The sequence below is a fragment of the Chiloscyllium punctatum genome, chromosome 30 (genome assembly GCF_047496795.1).
Source record: "Chiloscyllium punctatum isolate Juve2018m chromosome 30, sChiPun1.3, whole genome shotgun sequence".
Taxonomy (NCBI): domain Eukaryota; kingdom Metazoa; phylum Chordata; class Chondrichthyes; order Orectolobiformes; family Hemiscylliidae; genus Chiloscyllium; species Chiloscyllium punctatum.
Window position 1 is genome coordinate 43461156 of NC_092768.1, and position 5750 is coordinate 43466905.

The 5750-nt window shown below is 63.7% G+C and overlaps 1 pseudogene; it reads left to right on the plus strand.

The window, feature by feature from the left end:
* The window catches only part of LOC140455585 (class I histocompatibility antigen, F10 alpha chain-like), a 266432-nt pseudogene that overhangs the window by 39244 nt on the left and 221438 nt on the right, over positions 1 to 5750 (plus strand).

Here is a 5750-nt window from a genome sequence, read left to right on the forward strand (position 1 = left end):
ATCCTGGGATACGGCCCGTACTCACTCCATCCCGGGACACGGCCCGTACTCACTCTGTCCCGGGATACGGCCCGTACTCACTCTCCCCCGGGATACCGCCCATACTCACTCCATCCCGGGACACGGCCCGTACTCACTCTCCCCCGGGACACAGCCCGTACTCACTCTGTCCCGGGATACGGCCCGTACTCACTCTCCCCCGGGACACAGCCCGTACTCACTCCGTCCCGGGACACGGCCCGTATTCACTCTGTCCCGGGACACGGCCCGTACTCACTCTGTCCCGGGATACGGCCCGTACTCACTCCATCCCGGGATACGGCCCGTACTCACTCCATCCTGGGATACGGCCCGTACTCACTCCATCCCGGGACACGGCCCGTTCTCACTCTGTCCCCGGATACGGCCCGTACTCACTCTGTCCCGGGATACGGCCCGTACTCACTCTCCCCCGGGACACAGCCCGTACTCACTCCATCCCGGGACACGGCCCGTACTCACTCTGTCCCGGGACACGGCCCGTACTCACTCTGTCCCGGGATACGGCCCGTACTCACTCTCCCCCGGGATACGGCCCGTACTCACTCTCCCCCGGGATACGGCCCGTACTCACTCCATCCCGGGACACGGCCCGTACTCACTCTCCCCCGGCACACGGCCCGTACTCACTCTGTCCCGGGATACGGCCCGTACTCACTCCATCCCGGGATACGGCCCGTACTCACTCTGTCCCGGGATACGGCCCGTACTCACTCTCCCCCGGGACACAGCCCGTACTCACTCCATCCCGGGACACGGCCCGTACTCACTCTGTCCCGGGACACGGCCCGTACTCACTCTGTCCCGGGATACGGCCCGTACTCACTCTCCCCCGGGATACGGCCCGTACTCACTCTGTCCCGGGACACGGCCCGTACTCACTCTGTCCCGGGATACGGCCCGTACTCACTCTCCCCCGGGATACAGCCCGTACTCACTCCATCCCGGGACACGGCCCGTACTCACTCTCCCCCGGGACACGGCCCGTACTCACTCTGTCCCGGGATACGGCCCGTACTCACTCTCCCCCGGGACACGGCCCGTACTCACTCCGTCCCGGGACACGGCCCGTACTCACTCTGTCCCGGGACACGGCCCGTACTCACTCTGTCCCGGGACACGGCCCGTACTCACTCTGTCCCGGGATACGGCCCGTGCTCACTCCATCCCGGGATACGGCCCGTGCTCACTCCGTCCCGGGACACGGCCCGTACTCACTCCGTCCCGGGATACGGCCCGTACTCACTCCATCCCGGGATACGGCCCGTGCTCACTCCATCCTGGGATACGGCCCGTACTCACTCCATCCCGGGACACGGCCCGTACTCACTCTGTCCCGGGATACGGCCCGTACTCACTCTCCCCCGGGATACGGCCCGTACTCACTCCATCCCGGGACACGGCCCGTACTCACTCTCCCCCGGGACACAGCCCGTACTCACTCTGTCCCGGGATACGGCCCGTACTCACTCTCCCCCGGGACACAGCCCGTACTCACTCCATCCCGGGACACGGCCTGTACTCACTCTGTCCCGGGACACGGCCCGTACTCACTCTGTCCCGGGACATGGCCCGTACTCACTCTGTCCCGGGATACGGCCCGTACTCACTCTGTCCCGGGACACGGCCCGTACTCACTCTGTCCCGGGATACGGCCCGTACTCACTCTGTCCCGGGACACGGCCCGTACTCACTCTGTCCCGGGATACGGCCCGTACTCACTCTCCCCCGGGACACGGCCCGTACTCACTCCATTCCGGGACACGGCCCGTGCTCACTCCATTCCGGGACACGGCCCGTACTCACTCTCCCCCGGGACACAGCCCGTACTCACTCCATTCCGGGACACGGCCCATACTCACTCCATTCTGGGACACGGCCCGTACTCACTCTCCCCCGGGACACGGCCCGTACTCACTCCATTCCGGGACACGGCCCGTACTCACTCCATTCCGGGACACAGCCCGTACTCACTCTCCCCCGGGACACAGCCCGTACTCACTCTCCCCCGGGACACGGCCCGTGCTCACTCCGTCCCGGGACACGGCCCGTACTCACTCTCCCCCGGGACACGGCCCGTACTCACTCCGTCCCGGGACACGGCCCTTACTCACTCTCCCCCGGGACATGGCCCGTACTCACTCCGCCCCGGGACACGGCCCGTACTCACTCCGCCCCGGGACACGGCCCGTACTCACTCTCCCCCGGGACACGGCCCGTACTCACTCTCCCCCGGGACACGGCCCGTACTCACTCTGTCCCGGGATACGGCCCGTGCTCACTCCGTCCTGGGATACGGCCCGTACTCACTCTGTCCCGGGATACGGCCCGTGCTCACTCCGTCCTGGGATACGGCCCGTACTCACTCCATCCCGGGACACGGCCCGTACTCACTCTGTCCCGGGACACGGCCCGTACTCACTCTGTCCCGGGATACGGCCCGTGCTCACTCCATCCCGGGACACGGCCCGTACTCACTCTCCCCCGGGACACAGCCCGTACTCACTCTGTCCCGGGATACGGCCCGTACTCACTCTCCCCCGGGACACAGCCCGTACTCACTCCGTCCCGGGACACGGCCCGTACTCACTCTGTCCCGGGACACGGCCCGTACTCACTCTGTCCCGGGATACGGCCCGTACTCACTCCATCCCGGGATACGGCCCGTGCTCACTCCATCCTGGGATACGGCCCGTACTCACTCCATCCCGGGACACGGCCCGTTCTCACTCTGTCCCGGGATACGGCCCGTACTCACTCTGTCCCGGGATACGGCCCGTACTCACTCTCCCCCGGGACACAGCCCGTACTCACTCCATCCCGGGACACGGCCCGTACTCACTCTGTCCCGGGACACGGCCCGTACTCACTCTGTCCCGGGATACGGCCCGTACTCACTCTCCCCCGGGATACGGCCCGTACTCACTCTCCCCCGGGATACGGCCCGTACTCACTCCATCCCGGGACACGGCCCGTACTCACTCTCCCCCGGCACACGGCCCGTACTCACTCTGTCCCGGGATACGGCCCGTACTCACTCCATCCCGGGATACGGCCCGTACTCACTCTGTCCCGGGATACGGCCCGTACTCACTCCATCCCGGGATACGGCCCGTACTCACTCTGTCCCGGGATACGGCCCGTACTCACTCTCCCCCGGGACACAGCCCGTACTCACTCCATCCCGGGACACGGCCCGTACTCACTCTGTCCCGGGACACGGCCCGTACTCACTCTGTCCCGGGATACGGCCCGTACTCACTCTCCCCCGGGATACGGCCCGTACTCACTCTGTCCCGGGACACGGCCCGTACTCACTCTGTCCCGGGATACGGCCCGTACTCACTCTCCCCCGGGATACAGCCCGTACTCACTCCATCCCGGGACACGGCCCGTACTCACTCTCCCCCGGGACACGGCCCGTACTCACTCTGTCCCGGGATACGGCCCGTACTCACTCTCCCCCGGGACACGGCCCGTACTCACTCCGTCCCGGGACACGGCCCGTACTCACTCTGTCCCGGGACACGGCCCGTACTCACTCTGTCCCGGGACACGGCCCGTACTCACTCTGTCCCGGGATACGGCCCGTGCTCACTCCATCCCGGGATACGGCCCGTGCTCACTCCGTCCCGGGACACGGCCCGTACTCACTCCGTCCCGGGATACGGCCCGTACTCATTCCATCCCGGGATACGGCCCGTGCTCACTCCATCCTGGGATACGGCCCGTACTCACTCCATCCCGGGACACGGCCCGTACTCACTCTGTCCCGGGATACGGCCCGTACTCACTCTCCCCCGGGATACGGCCCGTACTCACTCCATCCCGGGACACGGCCCGTACTCACTCTCCCCCGGGACACAGCCCGTACTCACTCTGTCCCGGGATACGGCCCGTACTCACTCTCCCCCGGGACACAGCCCGTACTCACTCCATCCCGGGACACGGCCTGTACTCACTCTGTCCCGGGACACGGCCCGTACTCACTCTGTCCCGGGACATGGCCCGTACTCACTCTGTCCCGGGATACGGCCCGTACTCACTCTCTCCCGGGACACGGCCCGTACTCACTCTGTCCCGGGATACGGCCCGTACTCACTCTGTCCCGGGACACGGCCCGTACTCACTCTGTCCCGGGATACGGCCCGTACTCACTCTCCCCCGGGACACGGCCCGTACTCACTCCATTCCGGGACACGGCCCGTGCTCACTCCATTCCGGGACACGGCCCGTACTCACTCTCCCCCGGGACACAGCCCGTACTCACTCCATTCCGGGACACAGCCCATACTCACTCCATTCCGGGACACGGCCCGTACTCACTCTCCCCCGGGACACGGCCCGTACTCACTCCATTCCGGGACACGGCCCGTACTCACTCCATTCCGGGTCACAGCCCGTACTCACTCTCCCCCGGGACACGGCCCGTACTCACTCTCCCCCGGGACACGGCCCGTGCTCACTCCGTCCCGGGACACGGCCCGTACTCACTCTCCCCCGGGACACGGCCCGTACTCACTCCGTCCCGGGACACGGCCCTTACTCACTCTCCCCCGGGACATGGCCCGTACTCACTCCGCCCCGGGACACGGCCCGTACTCACTCCGCCCCGGGACACGGCCCGTACTCACTCTCCCCCGGGACACGGCCCGTACTCACTCTCCCCCGGGACACGGCCCGTACTCACTCCGTCCCGGGACACGGCCCTTACTCACTCTCCCCCGGGACATGGCCCGTACTCACTCCGCCCCGGGACACGGCCCGTACTCACTCCGCCCCGGGACACGGCCCGTACTCACTCTCCCCCGGGACACGGCCCGTGCTCACTCCGCCCCGGGACACGGCCGTCCTGTTTCCTGCCTTGAATCCATGATCTGATTGGTGCCTGCTGCTCTGTGCAGAGGGCATCTCCCATCATTCTCTCTTGGTGACTGTGGGTGGGGTATCATCAGCCACTTGGGGCCAATATCAGAATCTATTGATCTCCTTGAGCAGAATCTATAAATCCTGGTGTTGGAACCCAGGGTCAGCCCTCCCCTCCCAATACTCCTCATCTCTGAATGGGATTTAAATACAAACATGGTCACATAAAGATTTCTGCTTTGATTGGTCTCACAATGAACAAATATTTGCTGACATCCATGAACCCATGTTCTCAAGCCCAGCCGGATCTGATGTTGGGATGTTGGGATGTTGGGGGTCGGATGGGGGGTTCAGGCAGTCATGGAGAATATTGCTGAACCAATGCACGGTCATCCAGAATGTGTTCCTGTTTTGTGCTGAACAGAGATTCCTGCTCTCATCCTTGTGTTCCCCATTTCTCACTCACTGCCTCATATTGTACAGCACCATTGACCTTTGTTCTGACATGTTTTGTGCTTCGTCTGTCATGTGGGAATATGTTAAATCAGCAAACAAGAGCTTTCAATATTGCTTGGAAATGATTGGGTATTCATTAAACCAAACAGAACTTAAAGTTTTACTGAATCTCTTTGGTCTGTTGTGGAAAATGAAACTCTACAATCAGCATTTCAGGAAAACTGTTGCCTTATGTTGGAAGAACAGAGTTAAAGTAAAATGTTTTGACACGTCATTGCTGAATCTCTGAGACAGCAGCAGCACTTCCTGGACAAGTTCAGAAGGTTACTATCTGCAATTAGGATCATCAAGTGTCCACAGTAATTATTCCTGTCTTGCATCTGATCACA